General features: G+C 34.9%; 1 protein-coding gene and 1 long non-coding RNA gene across 3 annotated transcripts in view; both read left to right on the forward strand.

Annotated features, from left to right (window-relative positions):
- The window catches only part of LOC126889639 (semaphorin-1A), a 584,815-nt gene that overhangs the window by 216,937 nt on the left and 342,171 nt on the right, over nucleotides 1–25,707 (forward strand). The window lies entirely within an intron of this gene.
- On the forward strand, nucleotides 13,241–24,792 carry LOC126889640 (uncharacterized). Its single transcript, XR_007700111.1, has 2 exons — nucleotides 13,241–13,674; nucleotides 23,953–24,792. It is a non-coding gene; the product is annotated as an uncharacterized LOC126889640 (long non-coding RNA).

Raw genomic sequence — 25,707 nt, forward strand, 5'->3', positions numbered from 1 at the left:
ACGAAACTAATTCATCTTTATTAAATCGGTACATTTATTATAGTTAAAATTGTACAAAACCTCGCATAGGCTCACCCTTCATTACCCTTCGCTAAACGATTTCTGATTCAATTTATATTCCATACGCAGCAATCATAAGTACGTTGGGTTTCATCATTTAGAGACCCTCATCAAAATACAGGACACTTCTGGAAGTTTTCAATGACCTTTTTAACAAGCGAGTTGTAAAATAATTATGAATCTAAAGTGATAGTCACTTAAAAGGCGGCAAAAAACGTGCCCGCCCCATTGAAAATATAAAAAAGCCGAAAGCTCTTCATCTGGTGGAAATAATTACCCAAATTTGAAAACGACATGAGTTCGTGTAAGGTCTTTTCATTTAGAAAAGATCATCCGTTACGAAAATTTGAATTAGTGTGTATCATACGGTTCGGTTGTTTTTAAAATCAGTGTTCTACTTTCTAGACAGTTTTTATGATAAAATCTTAAATCTTACATAGCCTTACGAATACTAATTCAAGGAATATCCATATTTTTGAAGTTATATTTCTTTAGGCACGTTGGAAGCAAATTTATATGTGCGCGAATTCATCAAAAGTCTTGGTCCTGAGCTCAGCTGAAACTTTAAACGTGCTTTGATTGGGTAATTACAATGAACTGTCAATAATTGTTCGATATGTCGGTTATGAGTAGGTAAACAAATGTTTTGTATATTAGTTTTTTATTGTTGTGAGGGCAGAAAAAGCAAGTTTATAATTATAGTGACTTTTTGATTCAGCAAACAAAAGCAACAGGTACGTAATTCTAAATGTTGGCCTTTTATTAATTTCATGACCTGGCTGAGGCTCGAACCGTCGATCGCAAGTCCACTAGACTTGTCGATCGACTTCGCCTCAGCGAACTGGACCGTCTAGCTAGACCGACGAAGAATTGTTAAATATTAAAGAGAAAAAGGAATACTCCAATCTAAACAATAAGTTTGAAAATTCTCGTGGAATCACTTTCTGGGTACATCCTTAATCTCTGCCTTTTACAATTTATAAGGCAAGGAGACGACGAATAAAGGAGACGAAATGGACTCTACAATATGCAGTCACGTTCCGTCTATTCGGCTAGGAAAAATTCCAACGAAAGTTAATTCCGTGTACTCAAAATGTGAGTAAAATGAAAAATTAAAAACAGGTTATGTGTCATTTATCATGTTTTCAATAAAAATTCACTTCCAATTGCGCCTAAACAAGTATAACTTCAAAAACTTCGAGATATGCCTATACAGGCGAATCCTAAGGATATCATGGAGGAACAAGATAACCAACGAGGTCGTACTACGAAGAATGGGAAAAGAAAGAGAGGTGATGTATACCATTAAAAGAAGAAAGTTAATTATATCGGACACATAATGAATGAAAGCGAGGAATCGGGAGAAGCAGAATATCATGGTTAAATAACCCGAGGAAATGTTCTCCACAACAACAACTATTCTATTTAAAGCGTCAGTTAATAAAATAATTATAGCCAGAATGATCGCCAATATTCGAAACGAATAGGCACCAAAAGAAGAAGAATAATCATAAAAGTTGCAGTTACATAGGTGAAAAAATTGCTCTTTTGAAAATATGGCATATGAAGCAATTTTCATTAAACTTATTTTCTTTGAAATTGAAAGACAGCTAAAAAGTGTGACAAAAAAGATACCAAAACACTAACTTCAATCTTTCTTGCACTTAGTAACTGTAACTTTATCAGTACAGAATTTTAGTATAAAATTATAACACTCAGTATAAAATAAATATATTTGCACCTTACGTTAAACTTTACTCAATGTCAATTCGCTGTAAGCCTATGAGTAGAGGGGATTTGACAGTTTTCGCCAGCGCTGTAAGTGGCAGTTTTGTGTATTGAATTTGAACAATTTTATCAGAAAAGTACAAGTTTCAAACCGCGAGAGAGCGCTACCGACGAAAACCACAGCCAATAAAAACAGAGGTAACCTCTAAATTTCACATAAACTTCTTCTTTTTCTCAATGGCCTCTTGCTTAGGCAGTCATCCAGTCGCACGAATTTATATATTACACATTAAAATTATAATGAATAAAATAAAAAAAAAACATAAAAAAATTACTTTTACTATTAATTCTGTGTATTCGTTCAGTAATCAGGTTACAATAATATTTCAGTTCATAATTTGTGTTTTTCTAGATCTATTTTTCTCGTTTTCTATATTTCACATACACGAATTTTATCAGAAAAGTACAAGTTTCAAACCGCGAGAGAGGGCTACCGTCGAAACTTACAGCCAATAATCAAGTAAATATGAACTCGAGTGACATTGACCGGAACACTGCGTGATTAAGCAAGAGTTTATTGCATATAAAAGAAACCTCTTGTGATATAGTTTATTATTATATTTATTGTACGTAGTATTGCAACATGCCTTGGGGCAGGTCGATACATTGTTGTTGTTTGTATTAATGGTTCGAAGACCAGATAAATAAAGTATAACATAGTCAGATGGAGTAGTATTTATTATACCAAATAATTAATTAAGGACTAAAAGATACTACAACTAACCACCAACATGTTTATTGATGACAGAATGTTATAACGTTTAAAAAAAGAAAAAGCCAAAACGGAATTCAGCCTTAGTACAATCCTGGCCGTTTAGTCATAGCCCTTAACGAAGCGAAGTCGAAGACACACATCAAAAGGCGGGCTCTTGATCCTGTAGCAAATAACCAGAACATCTCCAGCTCCAGCCTGCGGCAGCGGATGGCGGATGTAAAGCCTCGTACATCGGAGAGAATCTCTGCTGGATGTAACTAGCAAAGACGAAGTTATATTCTGCACTGCAATAGGGCGTCGCGGGCGTCGGACAATGGCTGTTTGTCACGCACTTGAGCATCCCTCTACCACTCGAGCACCATCATAAACATTTATTTATTGCATTAGGAAAACGTGCCGCGTTGTGCTGCTGGTAAACGATAGTAGCGTAAAGCACAAAGTAGCGTAGATAAAGGGTATCGCTAATATATGTCGCGTTTACTTGTAATTATATGTCAGTTCCTCGTTCCTTTCAAACGTTTTATAAACATAAGGTTTATAATTTTCTTTGTTACCCTAATTAGCAAACAGCAAACTGGAGTCACACAGAAAAGAATATGTCCATGTTAGAAATAACTCTGCGAGACAGAATAAAAAACAAAGAGAGAATGAGAAGAATCAAGGTGACTGACGTGATTGAGAGGATCTATCTCTATCTAATTACCTTCTTCGGTCCATCTTTGGACATAGGCCTCCCCAATCCATTTCCATTCTTTGATTGCCGCTACAGTCATCAACCTAGAACCCACGTGCTTCTTGATATCATCTGTCCATCTCATTTGTGGCCTTCCTCTGATTCGTTTATATTCTCACGGTCTCCAATTTATAAGAATTTTGTTCCATCGATTTTCTTTTTGTCGTATACAGTAGAACCCGCTTATTAGAGTACCGGTTATAGGAATGTCCCGGTTTATCTTATATATAAAAATCAATGGAATATAAATTCGAAGTCCCGAAAGGTTTCCATTTACTCTTTAATAAATTTTGCCGTTTATTGGAATACGTATTAATAAAATAATACCGCTTATTAGAATATTTTTCAGGTCGACGAATAAATTTTGTTTTCACCCAATTTTGAAAAAATGTGAAAACTTTGGATTATCCACGTCCGTCTGTCCGTCTGTCTGTCTGTCTGTCTGTCTGTCTGTGATCACAACTCCTCCGTCAATATATCAGCTAGAATGACAAATGAGGTGTCAAATGAAAGCTTATAATCCAAGGATGGTACTAAAGGTGAGAAATTTTACCTAGGCTGTCTGACCGGCGGTCTGTCCGACCGCGAATATAACTCATCCGTCCTTATACCAGCTAGAATGACAAATAAGGTGTCTAATGAAAGCTTATAATCCAAGGATGGTACTAAAGGTAAGAAATTTTACTTAAGCTGTCTGTCCGTCGGTCTCTCCGACCGCGAATATAACTCCTCCGTCTTTATACCAGGTAAAATGACAAATGAGATGTCAAATGAAAGCTTATAATCCAAGGATAGTACTAAAGGTGAGAAATTTGATCTAGGCTGCCTGTCCGTCTGTCTGTCCGACCGCGAATATAACTCCTACGTCATTGTACCAGGTAGAATGACAAATGAGATGTCAAATGAAAGATTATAATCCAAGGATAGTAATAAAGGTGAGCAATTTTAACTAAGCTGTCTGGCCGTCGGTCTGTCTGACCGCGAATATAACTCCTCCGTCCTTATACCAGGTAGAATGACAAATGAGGTGTCAAATAAAAGCTTATAATCCAAGGATGGTAATAAATATGAGAAATTTGGCCTAGGCTGTCTGTGCGTCTGTCCGTCCGACTGAGAATATGACTCCTCCGTCATTTTACCAGGTAGAATGACAAATGAGGTATCAAATGAAAGCTAATAATCCAAGGATGGTAATAAAGGTAAGAAATTTGACCTAGGTTGTTTGTCCGTCCGACCGCGAATATAATTCCTTAGTCATTTTACCAGATAGAATGACAAATGGGATGTGAAATGAAAGCTTATAATCCAAGGATGGTACTAAAGGTGAGAAATTTGATCTAGGCTGTCTGTCCGTCTGTCCGTCCGACTGCGAATATAAGTCCTCCGCTATAATAGGCAGAATTACAAGAAAGTTGAGAAACTTGACATAGGACTTCCGATTTTAGAAATGCGACCAGAAGTACTGTTTTAGAGTCACCGGAATAATACAAGTGATACATTATTCGACGCGACTTCGCAAGAAGATAACAAATATATACTTTCGGTTTCATGACTGTCTGCCCATATGTCTATCTCCTCCGTTATTAATACAGATAGAATGACAGATGAGGTGTCGAATAAAAGCTTATAACCCAAGGATGGTATTAAAGATGAGAAATTTGACATCGGACTTCTGGTTTTAGAGTTGCAACCGTATGAACTGTTTTAAAGTCACCGAAATAGTATAAGCGATATATCATTCGACGTGCCTTAGCAAGATGAGAACAAATGTACAATTTTGGTTTTTATATCATTTCCGGTTAAAAAGTTCTAACCAGAAGTGCAGAAATATTACATGTAACACATCAATCGAAGCGTATTGAAAAGTTGAGTTTGAATCTTTAGTTTCGGTTTTGAAGTCATTTTTGTTTAAACAATGATGACCCAAAGTTTAGTAAAAATGACTCAAAATTAGTAAAATCGTTTATCAATCGGCACAAAGTTACACGAAGCGTTCAAATATCGACTTCCAGTTCTACTTTCGATTACTTTGGGTGAAAACCTAGGACTTACGAAGTCCAATTACTTGTTTACCTACAATTTCCTAAAAATTTAAATTATGTCTTGTGTTATGGTTTCTCGCCAAGGGCCTCGACGGCCTGTAGTGCTGTTTTATATTAGGTTTGTCAGGTAATAAATATTTTATTAGTTTGTTATGAGTACCAATTTAATTGGTCGCCGACAAATTCACGTTTTCAGGTAATAAAATAAGTTCCTTTGTGTACAAACTGTACAGATTTCCACCCACTTGCCTGTTATAAAATTTTGAAGAAACAGTTCGCCCATCCTAATCGCTTGTAATGTTATGAGATAAGACGCTTTCTGAATGGCCAAACCAATCTAATTTTTTCTAATTTTTATAATTTAGAGCAACAAGTGACTAGTATTTTATGTAATAAAAAAACAAGCTACAATTACCGATTACTTTTCAAGATAAGTAATTTTCTTATATGTATTTTAATACGAAAATATTTACATAATCTATATTTTGCATAAATTTCATATTAATTACTGTATGCATCCACATAATATACCTAATGTAATTTTGGTCTTTTAATAAATAAGTTACGCTATTGTATTATTGACATAAAAAGACCTAAAACCATATGCATACATATTAACATGGTATGTACTATTAGTACGCATATTAGGTACACTTATTACGGCCAGCAATCAATGATCGGTTATTAGAATACCTCGGTTATAAGAATATTTTTGCTTGGCACGAATGCTATTCCAATAAGCGGGTTCGACTGTATTGTCCAGCAAATTTCCATTTTAATTTTGAAACTTCTTGTCTAATATCCCTCACTTTTGTTTTCTCTCTTATCCATTCGTTTTTCTTTTTATCCATTAGTCTCGTGTGCAACATTTGTCTTTCCATTGCTTTTTGCGTTTTTATGATTTTGTCCATGTTTGATTTTGTAAACGTCCACGTTTGGGAACAATAAGTGAGAACAGCGAGCACACATTGATTGGTCTTAAGATGTTATGGATATCTTTTGTTTTTAAGGATGTAGCTTAGTTTGCCAAATGCCGCCAATGCTAGTCTAATTTGTGTTTTGGTCTCTGATGTTTGATTTTCCTTGTTAAGTTTTATTATTTGACGCTGATATATATATATATATATATATATATATATATATATATATATAATCGCGAACTTGTTCTATTTCATCTTATCCGATCCTCATTGTGATGTCCTCATCTGTATTTGTTATCATTTTGGTCTTCCCGCAATTCTTATTAAGTTATGATGTTAGTGTTTCTCGTTTGTTTTATCTTTCAGATATTCTTTCCATGCTTTCTTTGTTGAGTTTTTTTACTTGTTTTCCATACTTCCTTAACTGCATCCAGTAGTAGATCCTTATAGTTGTTTTAGCTGATATGTTTTATCGTTTATTTTTTAATTGGTTTTTTTATCTGTACTAGTTTCTTCTGCTCTTGCTTCTTTTTTGTCCCTTCTAGCATGTTAATTAGTACCATGTAATGGTCGCTGCCTATTTTGGTTCCTCTGTGTACATTTTTATCCATTACTTTTCTTCTATCATTGCTTTCTATTCATAGCTTTGTCTTTTCTACTTTTCACTTCTCTTTTCTATTTTGACCTACATATGGTTTTCTTTGTGTTTAAAATGACTATATAATCATTGTGTTGCAGAGTGGAGGTGTGCCTTCAAATCAAAGTTTTCAGACTTGTTAACAACTTGTAAAAGAACTTCTTCTTTTGGTGCCTATTCATTTCAAATATTGGCGATCATTCTGGCTATAATTATTTTATTAACTGATGCTTTAAATAGATTAGTTGTTGTGGAGAATCATTTTCGTAGGTTCTTTAACCATGATATTCTTCTTTTCCCTATTTCTCGCTTTCCGAATACTTTGCTCAGAAGGATTAGTTTCAGTAATCTGTATTTAGTGCCGTTTCTCATTATGTGTCCGTGATATTCTAAATTGATGATATCCTTAAGATTCGCCTTTATAGCCACATCTCGAAGGCTTCAAGTTTTCTCCATCGTTTCAGTGAGTGTCCAGGATTCAACTCCGTAATATAATATTGGGAAGATATAACATCGTAAAAGTTTACTTTTATCTCCAGATTAAGGTTGTGGCTTTTAAAGAGTTTGACCATGTTGATTACACTCCTAGTCTTCTCTATTATACATTTTACTTCTTGTAAAAGATAATGACTTTTAAATCAGCTCTAATTTAATGACAGCCGCAATTTTCAATTGAATTTTACTCAAATGAAACCATTAATTTATTACCAAAAATATTTTGATTCTGTTTTATTTGTACCAACTTTTATTCCGGCATTCATATCCAAATTGTGTTACATTTGAATGACATGTTTACAACGAAATTTGTTTAGTTTAGTAAACAAATGAGGATTCTTTAATTGTATTTATTACCGTTCAACATTTTGTGAATTATTGATGAATGTTCCCATTGTTCTTTATATATTCATTATTACATGCATGTTTGTACATCTGCGATATATCGGACAATTTCACATTGGACTAAAATTTTGAATGTGCGAGTATATTAGATTTCAAATATTGGTTTTAATGTATACAGTATGATGCAAAAGTATGGAATAAATTCATTATTTCAAAAACAGAGAACTTTAAAAATAAAACTTAAAAAACGTCAATTTTAGTGTTTGAATGGCCATCAATAATAATTGTTATAGATGTGTTAGCAGTTAGACATTACGTGATAAGTGTTGGCATAATGACATAGCCGTCGATTTTTTAAAATACAAACTGAGGTCACAGGATCTTATTTGAAAGGTCTCCTAATCCTCCTTGCAATGATAGAATTATTTGAATATTTATTTTTGCAATTAACTTATAATAAATGTTTAGTAATATACAATAAAATTATAAGAAATATTGAAAATAACGACCTTCAGCAATGATGAAATCAGAAAGACGAGCAGTAAATTCTCTCCCAACGTAATTTATACTTCGTTCAACTTCAAGCTAAGCTCGAGCCCGTGATCGATGGGGTGTCGCATCGTCGCTGATTGTCATTGGTTACAATGGTTATGATGGCTTCTCCAGGCCATCAACTATGCCACTCAACACACCTAAAGAGTGCATGTGTTGTGAAATGATCCTTCCTTAACCCATATTGTGAACTGGTAAAAAAGTTATTGATTTCAAAGTACGATATTAGGCGTTGCTTCAGAATTTTTTCGATATGTATATTCATTTGTCTTTATTTGTATACTTCTCTTCATTTTGTCCATTAATTCCAAAATCTTTTCTGTTATCTACTCATGTTTATTATTTCTGGGTGTTGATGGTGCATTTTTTAATCAACTCAGCTTAACTATCGCTGAATTTTAGTAGCTTCATTATATTTCAATTCCCTGATTGTCATATTCAATAATATACTTTCAACAAAAAGTTTTCAACTGTCATTGCCAACAATTTTGTTAAATTATCATAAATTTTGGGCATACTCAAAACTTAACTCAACAATACTTATACAAGTTAACGCCGTAAAACCATGTTTTAGTAACATACCAGAGATGTCACATAAACGAAAGCATTTAAAAATGATGAAACTATAATCTCCGAAACTATGCAAATCTGTGTTAGGCAGATAGTCAGTAAAGTAATTCCAGTTCTCTTTACGTCATTTCGGTAGAGTTAATGCCATATTGTTAAAATTACAGAAGTTATATTACTACCAATTAACGTTAGATACTCCAAATGCAATTTAGAGTTTAGATATCCCCCTATGATAGCAGCGTGCTCGAATTAACAACTTTCCGGATCCTGGAAATTGCCAGTTGTCTAGTAGATGGCCAGAACCTAATATGTAATAACTGTAATCTCTTTGTTCAACTTATATCTAAAACGCCTTTAAATCTGAAAATATAACTACGATATACGAATTGGGGTTTAACGGCTATTGTTATTGTTATTAACACTTTTGTTTTTTGTAACGTGTACTTTGCAGGAAATAGGCAACTCTAACAAATTGGTCATATGTTTTGTTTCGTATAAAATAATACCAACGGTTCTGGAGTTTCTATATACTTGTAATCTTGTTTTCTGCTTTGGCTTCAGGATTAGTCTTAATTACGATACTTAATTACGATATTGTTTATAAAAAATGTTAAATAATAAACAACGATCTATGTGTACCACGAATCTGGGACACACGCATTCTGGTGACACAGTGAATTCCGCTGAGCAAGCGGTAAACATTATTATATCCTAAATACAAAGTTGACATAGAAATGAAAGTGAAAATGTAAACAAAAACATGCCATAAATATCATCCCATAAATATATTATACATGCCGAATAGCACGAGAATTATTAGTCAGATTGCAGGAGACTTCAGTTACGTTTGGGATTACTTGCGCTGAGAGTAAAATGTAATAATCGTCATCATCAGCTGGGTACTATCTATTGTATTGAACGATGTACCAATAAAGTACTGATGGGTGAATAAGTGTATTTCTGCTGACCAACCCCACGTAAGGCTAACATCCCTCCTTTTTATACAATAATATGTATACCGTATCCATCACAGCAATATTTAATACAGGACTTAAATATTGCCTCTTAGAATGGCTAGGACTCTAATAATTTTTTGTTCTTGGACATATTATGTTCCATAACATGTTCCATAACAGTGCGTTTCTCTTCCTCATCTCTTCTTTCTCCTATTCTCCTATCTAACTGTCATTTCTGGATCTTTGTCTAGCTTTTGGATGACAATTAACGTATCTCTAGCATCTTTTACGTTTTTGTGTAAATCCAACATATTCTTCTTCTTTTAGTCTTGAGACAAGACTTTTAAGAGTAATGTAGTTGTAGTACATAAGTGAGTAATACCTTGTAGTACAGTGGCTGAAGGTAAAAATCAATTATTACCTCTGATTTCGTTAAACCTCCATCATCCATTTTCATGAAAATTGGTAAGTGGTAAGAGTATACCATAAGAAACAAAAGTGATATGGTTCTCGAATTAACAACATTGTATTTAACTTTACCAATAAAGTACTGATGGGTGAATAAGTGTATTTATTAAGTCCTTAACAATGTGTCTGATCGTCTGTTTTGGAGCGCCGCAGTCACAAGAAGGCGAGGGAGGTTTACCCCATCTGTAGAGGGAGTCCGCACATCTTCCACAGTTAGTTCGAATTCGATTAAGGGCTGCCCAAATCTTACGGGGACTTTCAAATTCGCCAGGTTTTTCTATGATGTCCGGTAATGGTAATGCAGATATGTCTTACTTTCCCAATCTTCTGTCCATCGGATATTTAAGTCAAAGTTGGATTGCTGCAGCGCTTGAGCAGATTGTAGAGGGAGTAACCTGGATTGGAGACGGTTTCCAAGAATATCGGGGATGTCGTTGTGGACTAGAAGCTAGCGACTGTCCATTATTTTGTTATATTCTTTAACCAATGCATGTTCGCGGGGTAGGTTGGGTGGTGCCATATTACTAAGGGTAGGTAGCCACATTGTAGGAGTGGGCTTAATTGTGCCTGTTTTCATACGCATAACACGGTTTATTTGAGTGTCGATCAGGTGGGTATTCCTGCTATTTAGCCACACTGGTGCACAGTATTCTGCCACCGGATATATCAGGCCAAGAGCAGAGGATCTTTTAGTTGATGCTGTGGACCCCCAAGTAGGGCCGCAGAGTTTCTATATTATATTGTTGCGTGTTTTCAATTTTGCTGCTGTTTTCGTCAGGTGTTCTCTGAATGTGAACGGTCTGTCTAGAGTAACCCCAAGGTATTTAGAGTATTTATTGTGTTTCAACAGCTTGTTATTAAAATACACTCGCAATTCTCTGTTTGCCAGCTTGTTGAGATGAAAAGCTGATACTTCAGTTTTTGTAGTACTTGGTTGTAGTCTCCATTTCTTAAGGTATTCTCTGAGGATGGATAGGTCATTCGTGAGAGTGATTTCTGTAGTTTCTAAAGATTGGTGGCTTGTTTCAAGGGTCCAGTCGTCAACATATCCAAACTTCCGAGATTCGGTTTCAGGCATGTCAGCTACTACTAAGATGCACTATAAATTAACAAGCACGAGGAGCACTCCCAAATCATGATTTGGGAGTGCTCCTCGAACATTCGACGTGTCTTGGTTTGTTTATTTCTATATAGTGCATTTTTATTGTGATTGTAATGTCAGTTGTGTCTCAGATTAGCGAATCGACTATACCTATGTAGTTATATTGATTGACTGCAAACTGCTTTTATTGTCGGTGTTTAATCTAAATTATGCTATATATTTAATTGAGAATTGTTAATGCAAAGCTGTATTATAGTCGACGGTAATTAACATTAGCTAATGTCAGACTTGTATCGATCGTCCATTCAGCCTATATTCTGATTAGCAATGATTTCGCCGGTGGGTTGGGGTTGTCGTTGTCGACAACTTACGGTCCATGAAGTTCACATTCACATTACCAGTGCATTTCCTGCTGTAACTGCTTACCTCATTTCGCATTCCCTTTCCGGTTCGCCCTAATTTGGCCGATTCATCCGCTACCAAAACGGTTCTATATTTAGACAATAAAGGACTCTGTCGTGTCGCTGCTGCTCTTGCTAGAAAAGGCAATCGTACTAGGACATGAAAACTTTTAATACCGACAGTGGCGTGCCTTTAAACTATTACCGTTTTAATTAAACATACTAACAGTAGGTTTTTGTTTGCTTAACCGATGTGTCTCTATTGTTTAGACTACCTCCAATATAGAAAAGTGAATATATCGTAATCTCGTTGTTAAAATCAACTAAACTCTCCGCCTAGGATGTTTTTTGGTCCAAGAAATCTTCTGAAGAATTTCCTTTCTATTATTCTTAGTTTCTCTTCGTCTCTATTACACAGCCACATTGTCTCTGCTGCGTAGGTTATGAAAGGTCTGATTGCTGTTTTATATATTTTCAGTTTTTACTAATATGTCTGTCTTTTAATAGATTTTGTCATTTCCAATATTACTATTCCAGTTATCTTTGCGCTCCTGTCGTTTAAGCTGTCTAGTATTGAACTAGCTACTTAAATCGTTTTACCTTGTGGAATGTACAATTTTCAATATGTAAACAATTTTTGTCTTACTACGTTACAATTTTTTGAGATTAACCCATACTTCCTCTTTTCTATTATTTATTTTTAATGATATAATTTTCGCGTCTTCTATCAGAATCATTGTCCATGTCGTTAGTGTATCCTATCAGTTGTGTAGTGTAGAGCTTTGTATAATCAACTTGTGCTTGAAAGTGCTATAAACATAACATAAATTTATGTTATGTTTATAGCACTTTCTAATCAGTTGTATTAGTAGGTGAATGGCATGTATGGTCGATTTTCCTTTCTAAAATACTTTTGTATTACCCTAATGTAATGTATTATCGGTGTACTATTCTGTTTCTCAATATGCTTGTCAATATTTTTTATATGGTGTTCAGTAGCATGATTCCTCTATAGTTACTGCTATCCCTTGGTTATATCATTCCTATGTGACATTTTCTTCACTCTGTACGAGTTCCATTATATTTCTTAAGTTTATTCATTTTTATTTATTCATTGTTGAGTTCATTCAGTTCTGCTGCTTTCAGCAGCCTATGAATATTGTGCTACTTCCCTCCCAATGGAAGGTAGCACAAATCATTCTAATTGATAAACCCAACAAAGACACAACCCAACCTTCATCCTATCGTCCTATTAGCCTTCTGCCTTTACCCTCCAAAGTGTTTGAAAGGCTTCTCTTCTCCTGAAAAGAATAGACACTGTCATTACAGAAAAAAACCTAATACCTCATTACCAATTCGGATTTCGACAACAACATGGCACAATCGAACACGTTCATAGGGTAATCAGAACCGCAAGATATGCACTCGAGAACAAGAAATATTGTACAGCATGTAACGTTGAGTGATACTCATCGTCACTTTATAATATGCATTTCAAAATATTTATTAGGAAAAGCAACTCCCAATAAGTATGCAACCAAATATACTTCAGCGTGTAGTAGGTATTGCCTAGATTTTAATAAGTATTTGGACAAAGTTGGTGACTTTTAGGGGAATTCGTAATCTAGAAGTTGGTCCGTGTGTCGATACGGCTTCCGGCTGACGTGTTTGTCATTGCTTCGGGGAGAGCAGGCCAGCACTTAATTTTCAACTCTTGTACAGAAGACATCTGATCTCCCGATCTCCGGTGGCCATTGCCAGAATTTACCTTTTAGTTGGAAAAGTTATAAGATTAATTTACGTTGGAGGAAGTTTTTATTTTGTTTTGGGTTTTGTGAAGAGTTTGAGGAGAAGAGTTTTTGTTTCCAATACTTTTTTGAAGAGCAATGGGTATGTATTAGATAAATGTCTCGTAGCTATGGTTTTTCCTTGGAAAAAAAAATAGCCCTTTATTCACTGTCAATATCTTACATATATTATCTTTATATGAATTATTACTCTTCAATCATCATATTTGCAATACTTCAATACCATCGCACTTATATTTCTACAGAAAAAAAAAATCTTTCATTATATTTCCGGTTCAAAATAAGTTTGGAATCAATGATCATTTTCCTTTTCTCCTTTATATAACTCCATATAGTAATCTTTGATTACAAGATCCACATTTACTTGTCCAAATACTTTCTTATATTCGTTTAAAAAGCTGTTTCCATTCAAGGATAATCAAGGTCAATGAACTTCAAGCATGGACATCAAACTTCATTTTTTACTTAGATTTTTTCTCTGTCAAGTTCTGATAAGGTGATACACCTTTTTGTCGAGGCCCTGTTTCTTGTATACTCAAGGACAATCAGCTGATCAAGGTTTTTTTTATTATTTTAGCCACTGGAGAAAAAGGAAATTAAGTCACCATTTTTGTTTTTGTTGGATATGGAATAAGCAATCAGTTTGGGGTTTCTTTTGGTGTGGATTGGGATTTTATGTTTTTTGGAATCAACATTGATTTTTACCGGTACTAGTAAGTACCTCCTCATCGGACCATCCGTATTGTGGTTGAGTATCTCCCCAGGATTGGAAACCGGAGGATACCTACCTGGCTCTCCCATCGTCAACCTCTCAAGGAGTTTGGAGAAGCCTCCGTCCCTACTTTTGTAGAAGCGACAGGTTTTTATTATAAAATATACATTTTCAATTCTTTTAAATAACTGCTTGCAATATTAATATTTTTTCCAATAAATTAGAAATAACCTTAATAATCATATAAACTCATTTTTTCTAAAATCACCATTTGTAATATTCAATCATTTTTTTTTTCAACAAGTTTTATCGTTCACTGTTCGTACCATTCATTTAAAATAGTCCGGGAATTATAAACTATATGTTAAGGTGTTGTATACAATATCTACGGTTTTAATTCCTATTTAATAACCTTTATTTCAGTTAACAGGTATGGTACTCAGGGTTATCACTTAGGTCAGATACGAGATTGTCAACCAATACTGTAACCAATATCCATAATACATTTTTGTTTAAGTAAATAACTTGTGATTCCCAATAACTGTCTTGATCTAACTAATTAAGTTCTTTGTTTTAATTTTTATTGCGATCTCATTGTCGACAGGAGCGTACTTTTAGTACAACAGGTACTGATTAGCTAGTTTGTATAAAATTGTATATAGGGGTTATAGGTTTTTTTTCATTAAATTTGTTGGTTGTACATACTTATATGTTTTATTATCCTACCATTTTAAATAGTATTAGTTAGGTACAGCAATATAGGTCACGTGGAGAAGAATTTATAAAATCCTTCCCTGGCGCTCAACACTACTTCTGAATATCTTCTGGGTCAGTAGTTCTTTTTTTTACATTTCTTTCCTTATTTTACTTTAGTTTCTTAACACTCTAGTACTTCATTAGGTACCGTCTTATTTCGGGCGTGCAAATACGGCCTGATCCTCTCCTGAGTCCACTTGATACAGTCTCATAAATATCCAGCTAGCCTATTTCTGTAGAACTTAGTCATTTATTAAGCTACCCCAATCAAACAGAAAAAATCATACGTTACAATTGGCGCCCAACGTGGCCCCGATTTTCAGTAAGACAGTACCTTTCTTTATTTTGTTGCTTATTGTAAATTTTTCTAGTAAGTATCTTTCTGGTTCATAGTTGTATATTTTGTAATTATATAGAGATACATTTTTGATTCCTTTTGTACGTTATTTGTAAAATACACTAGTGCACTTGTATTGCTGTATTGGTACTATTTTAATTTATTTAAAATAATAATTGTAAATCGTGAGTAGGATAATATTTGAACAGGTATATTGGTTGACATTTCGGTCTGGTCGGTTTGGTGATACCTGGATATTTATTTTGAAAAATTTTGAATGATTTATTTTTTTTGATATCTAGGTACATTACTATTTCTGATTTAGGTGCAGCCACAATATACTACAGTTAGCTAAATTTTTGCTTACCATACCTATATATAATTTATAAAGTTTCATTTTTTTTATATACATTTTCGTTTAAACAATTACTTAAATTATTTTAAATATCTACCCCAAATATATATCTCGGTTATATTTGGTTTGTCGGTTTGTTAGGTCGTTAGTTTAGCAGCTCGTCGGTAGAGCAGCTTGTTTAGTAGATTGTCGGTTAATTGGGTCGTTAGTTTGTTAGGGTGGGTTCGGTTTGTCGTTGTTGGGTTGGGCTTATTGTTACTAAATTTTTCCTACCACCATGTGTACCTTTCAGCCAGAGCATTTATTAGTTAAGGAGGTAGATTATGAGTTGAGGATAAGAGAAATAGAGGTTGAAGAATCCGCTAAATGTGATAGAAAACGCAGTCTATTGCGTGGTGCTCTTAAACAAGAGCAAGGAATAGGAGTTTCCGGCAAATTTCAGCTGCATCTATTCCTTTCCTGGAACAACAACAGGGAATAAATGAGACAATTGAGGATCTTACTCAAAAGATATCCAATTTTAGAGGGACTGTCCATGATAGCATGTATTCTAGATACATTTCACGTCTTGCTCATATCTCTGGTCGTGTCCACTTATTATGTTGCTCAGATGAGGAGCAACAACTTTACAAACGCTCTATGTCCATTAGGATTCTCAGTCTAGAAGGTGAACTCGATTCTCGAGTAAATCCTCTAGCCACGTCCACTCCTGTTTCTTCGGTTCAAGCCTCTAATTCCTTGTTACATCCCAAGCCTGTGCAGGTACATAAGTGGGGAGTTTCGTTTTCTGGTGAAGGTCATTATGACCAAGTAATTTCATTTTTAGATAGGGTAGAATGTCTTCGTGTTTCGAGAGGTGTGAGTGAGGAAGATCTTTTTTCGGCTTCTGCCGAATTATTTACAGGCCATGCTTTTACGTGGTTTATGAACAACCGTGGTAGCTTTACCAATTGGACTGGTTTGGCTCAGAAACTAAAATCCGATTTTCTGCCTTATTCTTTCCAAACTGATCTCTTAGACGAGATCAAGAACCGCAAGCAGAAACCTGGAGAATCAGTGACTATGTTTATTAACACTATGTTGGGTATGTGTAGTCGTTTAGATACTCCTTTAACAGATAATGCAAAAATTAAGATAATTTTAAAATGTTTGCTACCTTTTTACCATGCCCAATTGGCACTGGTTGAGATAGCCACTATCGAAGACCTGACAGATAAGTGTAAACGGTTAGAGGAAACTCTATCCTGGTCTTTTCATCCCCCTACAACATCTAATTCTGGTGCTGGATTTAACTCTCACTCCTCGAGAAATCGTTCTTGGCAATCTAGACCCCATACACCGAATGTGTCTGTGACTACTTATTCTTTGTCTTGCTGGAATTGTCAGGGTGTTGGTCACGCATTTCGTGATTGTACCAGACCCCAAACACGGATTTTCTGCCACGGTTGTGGTAGAGAAAATACGCTTAAACGTAACTGTTTTAAGTGTTCGGGAAACGAGCATGCAGAGGCTCGTACCCTGAGCGTTCCTCAAACAGCAGCCCCATCAGGGAATATGACCGCAGCTGTAGACGAAGCTTCAGGTCCAATACCCGCCAGCAGTTCGAACACCTCTCAGGAAGGAAGAAACACTTCCAACCGGAGACCAGCACGCAAACCGAAATCAGGGAAAAAGTAATTGTTGGTAACACTTTGGTTGACTCGTACGGTTCGCTTGATCGTAGATTATTCCCTCCAGTCTTAAACTGGAATTTTAGTAATAAGCATAATCAAGACGAGGAAACAGTTCCAAATTCTATACCAGGTTGTACGGTTGTAAATAATAATAATATGTCTATGTTAATACCAGATAATTTTGAAAATAAATCAGATATTTTGGATTTTGATATAAATTCGTTATTAGTTAGGAAACATAATGATAACCGACCTTATCTTGAAATTGAAATTTTAGGACAATCTTGTTTAGCTCTATTAGATAGTGGCTCTAACATTTCTTTAATAGGTTCGTATTCGCTGAAATTGTTAGAAAACACTGATATTAATGTTATGCCTATTTCTTCTCTGCAAGTCTCTACCGCGGATGGTGCAATCCAGTCAATTACAGGTAAATTTGACACAGAAATTGTAGTTGCCAATATTCGGAAAATGATTACATTTTATGTTATCCCTTCAGTTAAAAATTCTATAATTCTTGGCATGGATTTCTTAAATGCATTTAATAGTACATTAAACTGTACAGATTTTTCGTTGTTTATATCTTCCTTTAATGTCGCAACTGTAAGTGCCATTCGTGAGTTCTCTAGTTTGTCTAGCTTAGAACAAAACCAGTTAGAGAATATTATCTCTAAATTTTCTTCTCTCTCTTCCAAAGATAAATTAGGCCGTACACATTTAATATCTCATACTATCGAAGTGAACACTTCAACTCCGTTTAGACAATATCAATATCCCATACCTCAGGCATGGCAAGCAGATTTAGGTAAAGAAATTGATTCGATGCTCTCTCTAAACATTATCGAACGTTCAAATTCTTCATATTGTTCGCCGTTATGGATGACGAAGAAGAAGGATGGATCATTCCGAGTATGCTTTGATGGTCGCAAACTTAATAGTATCACTACTAATCGAGATGCTTATCCCATCCCTCGGATAGATATAATTCTGAGCAAACTTCAGAATGCCAAATATATCTCTTCGATCGATTTATCCAAAGCCTTCTTACAAATTCCGTTAAGCGAAGAGAGTAAGAAGTATACTGCTTTCGCTGTCAGTGGTAAAGGGTTATTTCAATTTGTCACAATGCCTTTCGGTCTAGTTTCAGCTCCACAAACAATGTGTCGTCTAATGGACTTGGTTATTGGTCCACAACTTGAACCATTTGTATTTTATTACTTAGATGACATCATAGTTGTTACTCCTGATTTTTCGTCACATATTGAAATATTGGAGAAATTATTTTCACGCCTTAAAGAGGCTAATCTCACTGTTAATTTAGAGAAATGTAATTTTTGTCGTCCTAATTTGAAATTTCTAGGATATGTTGTTGATCATCAAGGTTTGAGAACAGACCCTGATAAAGTAACCGCTATTAAGGACTTCCCCATTCCTAAAACTACTACACAATTACGTAGGATCTTGGGCATGTGTGGTTACTATCGTCGATTTGTGCCTTCTTATTCTACTTTATTATCACCCCTTACTGACCTCCTTAAGAATAGGAAAAAGGGCCAGACTATCACCTGGACTCCTGAAGCCGACGATGCTTTTCATCGTATTAAAGAAGCTCTTACTAGTGCTCCGGTCATGACTTCACCTGATTTCAGTGAACATTTTTACCTCATGACTGACTGTTCAAATACCGCCTCAGGTGGTGTACTCTTTCAGATGAAAGATGGTTCTGAACACCCCATAGCATATACTAGTAAGAAGCTCAATAAAGCTCAAAAAAAATTATTCCACTACAGAGCGTGAACTCCTTGCTATTATTCATGGCTTGGAGGCTTTTCGGTACTATTTAGAAGGTCGTAAGTGTACCCTTATTACTGATCATAGCTCGTTATTGTGGATGCATTCTATGCGTAACCCATCCCAACGTTTGTCTCGATGGATTTGTAAGTTGTCAGCCTTTGATTATAATATCGTCCATCGTAAGGCAAATGGTGTTGTAGTAGCTGATGCTTTGTCTCGAACGTTTGATGTCAATCTTCTTGACTTATCCACTTTAGTTCCGGATGCATGGTATCAGAAAATGGTGGAAAAGGTTACCCAAGAACCTGATCAGTATCCGGATTTTAAAGTGGAAAATAATATCCTTTATAAGCATGTTGTTAGTTCAGTAGAAGCTTTGTCTAATATGTCTGATTGGAAAATTGTCGTCCCAACAGCAAACAGGGATGAAATTCTTCGTACTTTTCATGATAATGTGACATCTGGTCATTTCGGTTCCTATAAAACATTTAGTAGGATAGCAGAATTATATTATTGGCCTGGCATGCGCAACTATATTAAGAAATATATATCTAGATGTAGAGTTTGTGCTACTTGCAAGCCAAGTACTATGCCACAAGCTGGATTAATGGGTACTTTTAGGAACATTGACTTCCCATGGCAGATGATATCCATGGATCTGATTGGACCATATCCTCGTAGTTACAATGGCTATACCTATTGTTTAGTAGTTGTGGACTACTTTACTAAATTTCCACTAGTTTTTCCTCTTCGGAATGCTACTGTCCCTGCCATTGTGAAATATTTGGAGGAACAAGTCTTTTTGTTGTTTGGTGTTCCCCAAATTGTGTCTTGTGACAATGGTCCTCAATTTGTGTCTAAGGCCTTTAAGGATCTTCTAACCAAGTACAAAGTTCAGAAGATCTTTTATAATGCTGCATACCATCCGCAAGCTAATCATAGTGAGCGAGTGAACCGCAGTATTGTAACAGCCCTTAGATCGTACACCTATCCAGATCACAGAGCTTGGGACCAGTATATCCACTCCATAGCTCAAGCCATAAGAACTTCGGTCCATGAAGTTACTCAATGTTCTCCAGCTTATCTGAATTTTGGTAGAAATATTGCTTTGTCTGGTGATTATTTTGGTTTAATTTCAGACAATTCCACAAATCTCCCTCAGATCTCTGAGAAACTTCATCGTTTAGATGATGTTCAGACTTTGCCCCCAATATTTGCAGACATCAGGAAGAAGTTGAAATCTTCTTACCTTAAGTCACAGAGTCAATACAATTTGAGGAAAAGAGATTTGCGATTCTTTGTTGGTGATCGGGTATTAAAACGTAATTTTGTTAAGTCAAGTAAAGGTGATGCTATTTCTGCCAAATTTTGTCAGAAATATGTCCCATGTGTTGTCAGTAAAGTAATCTCTCCTTTAATATATGAATTAAAAGATAGTTCGTCCAACAGGAAACTTGGTCGATTTCACATAAAGGACTTACTACCAGATAATACTGTCAACGACTTAGAATCTTCGTCATCAGAAGAAGAAGATTAACTTAACAGTTTGATCAAGTTAATTCCTCTTTCTAAATTTCAGAAATACTCGATTGTTCAATGAATAGGTTAATGCTTGGATTTTGATTTTAGTCACCAGATAGGGACTCTATGTTTTATCTATTATAGTAATCTTTCTAGCTTTCCATATTCTATGTATCTGAGATTTTATTAGTTTATTATTGAGATTTAGCTTAATTTGGCTTATTATTGAACTGGTATGGAACTGTTAACACCTTGTATGTGATTATGCTTATATATGTCATCACTTATAGATTAGTGTATCTACATAATAGGTTTGGATTAGGATTATCTCGTTTTGTATTTGATTTTGTAGTTTCTACTGGAAAGTTATTTCAGTGCTTAGCATGATTCCTTGGTACATTAGCTTATTTTTGTCTAAAGAAGTCATTGTGATATTTGTTTGGGTAAATGCAATTTTAGTATACAGTGTGATTCCAAAGTTATACTTCATGTGTCCAAATTTTGATAAAGTTAATTGAGATTAAATTTATGATAAAGACTATGAAACCATTTCATTATTTATTGTAGTGAACATTTCTTAGGAAAGTGGTTTGCCTAGCTTGGCTATGCAAATACGTGGGTTCGAGACTTGTTGCTTATCGACTGTGCACCTGATAGGAAGCAGATTTCATTGCTCACAGTTGCCTAGTTCCAAGCCATACCTCAATTAGTTCAGATGCTGAATCTTTATGATAGAATGTTTAATCATCATTTTAATCATGCACTAGGCATTCTTATTCGATTTTCAGTTTACATTCATTCTGAAGAAACTTAGTCTTAACTTGTATGTTTATCTATCCTTCTTAAGCTTACTATTTTGTTTGTTCTGATAATAATGGTAACTTCTTAAAGATCAGTCCTATGAAAATGTAGCTTTTGCCTACACCAAGGAATTATTGTGTTCGAACATCAGCTTTCCTGGAAACTCATTATTTTTTGTTTGTATTTAAATTAGAGTCAGGATCAACATCCTGTTGTCTGGGAGTAACTAGGGAACATTTTCTTAATCTGCAGTTTCTTTAGAAATTGATTTACTTGTTCTCTAGTATTTCCTTAATTGGATTTATTTATAAGAGTTATAATATGTGACTTCTTGATTTATTTCATGTGTGATGACTTCGAAATATTGGTTAGCTTCTTCTGGCCATTCTTATCAATCTGTTGGCTATAGCTACAGTTAGAGAATCCCAGAATGAGCTAACTTCTGTTATGTCGACTATTCGATTAGGTACCTTTAGGAAGATCTTCCATGGCATCTGATACAATTCGGATGATCAGTTGAATTAGGTTCATGGTACCCAATATGTAATCATTATTAGCACATTTAGTGCTAGGTTGTAGCGTTGCTCAATTAAATCTGCCTGGTTGTTCCACCTTGGATATGCTTCAATATAAATCCGTTGTCCACTGTCGGATCAATTTAGGATAAAAGGCTTGCTACAATACTTTCTTTTCTTACCAATAACTCTTATATTTATTTTCATATATACTATGATCTATGTTGGCTTATTGCGAAATGGCTACGAAATCTACTAATTGTTCACTTTGGATATGCTCTATTTAAATCTGTTGTCCATCGATAGAACAATTTTGTATTACTCGTCCCATTCGACATTTTTTTTTTGAGATTAGGATTTATCTGAATTATGTACTTTAGAAACGGGTTATAATAACTCTTAGGTATGTATGTATGTTGATATGGCATGTGATGTATTCGCCATTTAAGCAACCCATTTACACGACTCATAATTTGCGGTTAGGTATAATCGATCGAGTCAGCTGTAAGTGTGAGTAAGTTAGTCGTTGTATAGGTTATATTGAGTTGTATTCGAATATTGTTGTTATGGTGTTCTTGTTGACTATAATTTGGGGTTTTATTTAAATCTACTAAATCAACTTGAACACAATTTGGTCTTTAGGGTATATGTCACAGAGGACCGGTACTATGAGTTTGGACGGTGTCCACGATAGGTTAGTTTATAGTAGTGTAGTATTCGTAGGTTCTTATTATATTTTAGATATTTGTTTTGTTCACGCCTGTGTTGGATCCCACAGCGTGTGATTTTTCTCTGTGGATACTTGAGTTGAGTATCTATATGGGTATATAAATATATATATGTGTATATGTATATATATATATATATATATATATATATATGTATATATATATATATATATATGTATAATAAAAAAAAATTGTTCATAAGATCAATTTTTTTTTCTTACAAGTAATGGGGGAATGTAACGTTGAGTGATACTCATCGTCACTTTATAATATGCATTTCAAAATATTTATTAGGAAAAGCAACTCCCAATAAGTATGCAACCAAATATACTTCAGCGTGTAGTAGGTATTGCCTAGATTTTAATAAGTATTTGGACAAAGTTGGTGACTTTTAGGGGAATTCGTAATCTAGAAGTTGGTCCGTGTGTCGATACGGCTTCCGGCTGACGTGTTTGTCATTGCTTCGGGGAGAGCAGGCCAGCACTTAATTTTCAACTCTTGTACAGAAGACATCTGATCTCCCGATCTCCGGTGGCCATTGCCAGAATTTACCTTTTAGTTGGAAAAGTTATAAGATTAATTTACGTTGGAGGAAGTTTTTATTTTGTTTTGGGTTTTGTGAAGAGTTTGAGGAGAAGAGTTTTTGTTTCCAATACTTTTTTGAAGAGCAATGGGTATGTATTAGATAAATGTCTCGTAGCTATGGTTTTTCCTTGGAAAAAAAATAGCCCTTTATTCACTGTCAATATCTTACATATATTATCTTTATATGAATTATTACTCTTCAATCATCATATTTGCAATACTTCAATACCATCGCACTTATATTTCTACAGAAAAAAAAAATCTTTCATTATATTTCCGGTTCAAAATAAGTTTGGAATCAATGATCATTTTCCTTTTCTCCTTTATATAACTCCATATAGTAATCTTTGATTACAAGATCCACATTTACTTGTCCAAATACTTTCTTATATTCGTTTAAAAAGCTGTTTCCATTCAAGGATAATCAAGGTCAATGAACTTCAAGCATGGACATCAAACTTCATTTTTTACTTAGATTTTTTCTCTGTCAAGTTCTGATAAGGTGATACACCTTTTTGTCGAGGCCCTGTTTCTTGTATACTCAAGGACAATCAGCTGATCAAGGTTTTTTTTATTATTTTAGCCACTGGAGAAAAAGGAAATTAAGTCACCATTTTTGTTTTTGTTGGATATGGAATAAGCAATCAGTTTGGGGTTTCTTTTGGTGTGGATTGGGATTTTATGTTTTTTGGAATCAACATTGATTTTTACCGGTACTAGTAAGTACCTCCTCATCGGACCATCCGTATTGTGGTTGAGTATCTCCCCAGGATTGGAAACCGGAGGATACCTACCTGGCTCTCCCATCGTCAACCTCTCAAGGAGTTTGGAGAAGCCTCCGTCCCTACTTTTGTAGAAGCGACAGGTTTTTATTATAAAATATACATTTTCAATTCTTTTAAATAACTGCTTGCAATATTAATATTTTTTCCAATAAATTAGAAATAACCTTAATAATCATATAAACTCATTTTTTCTAAAATCACCATTTGTAATATTCAATCATTTTTTTTTCAACAAGTTTTATCGTTCACTGTTCGTACCATTCATTTAAAATAGTCCGGGAATTATAAACTATATGTTAAGGTGTTGTATACAATATCTACGGTTTTAATTCCTATTTAATAACCTTTATTTCAGTTAACAGGTATGGTACTCAGGGTTATCACTTAGGTCAGATACGAGATTGTCAACCAATACTGTAACCAATATCCATAATACATTTTTGTTTAAGTAAATAACTTGTGATTCCCAATAACTGTCTTGATCTAACTAATTAAGTTCTTTGTTTTAATTTTTATTGCGATCTCATTGTCGACAGGAGCGTACTTTTCTAGTACAACAGGTACTGATTAGCTAGTTTGTATAAAATTGTATATAGGGGTTATAGGTTTTTTTTCATTAAATTTGTTGGTTGTACATACTTATATGTTTTATTATCCTACCATTTTAAATAGTATTAGTTAGGTACAGCAATATAGGTCACGTGGAGAAGAATTTATAAAATCCTTCCCTGGCGCTCAACACTACTTCTGAATATCTTCTGGGTCAGTAGTTCTTTTTTTTACATTTCTTTCCTTATTTTACTTTAGTTTCTTAACACTCTAGTACTTCATTAGGTACCGTCTTATTTCGGGCGTGCAAATACGGCCTGATCCTCTCCTGAGTCCACTTGATACAGTCTCATAAATATCCAGCTAGCCTATTTCTGTAGAACTTAGTCATTTATTAAGCTACCCCAATCAAACAGAAAAAATCATACGTTACAAGCAGCCTTCCTGGATGTCTCCCAAGCCTTCGACAAGGTATGGCATAAAGGTCTAATATCAAAACTTAATAAGACAACTGCCTCATCCAATCTGCATACTCCTACAATCATATCTCACCGGCAGATCGTATCAGATAAAACTAGGGGAGGCCCTCACTACTCTACATCCCATCCACTCTGGCGTACTCATGGGAAGTGTCCTTGGACCCACACTGTACTTCCTATTCACAGCAGATATACCAACTTCAGATAGTACAACAATTGCAACATATGCTGATGACACTGTCCTAATGGCCTGCCACGAAAATCGGACCATAGCTTCTCAGATACTAGAAAGTCACTTAAATAGACTTGAAATATTGGTTTAACTTGTGGAGAGTTAAAGTTAATAGCTCCAAGTCAACACACATTACGTAAACACTAAGGAAGGGGATCAATTCAGCTGTAACCTTTAACAACACACCACTACCAATAAGAAGTGACGACAAATACTTGGGGATTTACCTAGACAGCCGCCTAACATGGCAAAATCATATTTGGAACAAACGACTGCAACTGGGTCTCATATAT

Source organism: Diabrotica virgifera, chromosome 8 (genome assembly GCF_917563875.1).
Source record: "Diabrotica virgifera virgifera chromosome 8, PGI_DIABVI_V3a".
In the NCBI taxonomy this organism is placed as follows: Eukaryota; Metazoa; Arthropoda; class Insecta; order Coleoptera; family Chrysomelidae; genus Diabrotica; species Diabrotica virgifera.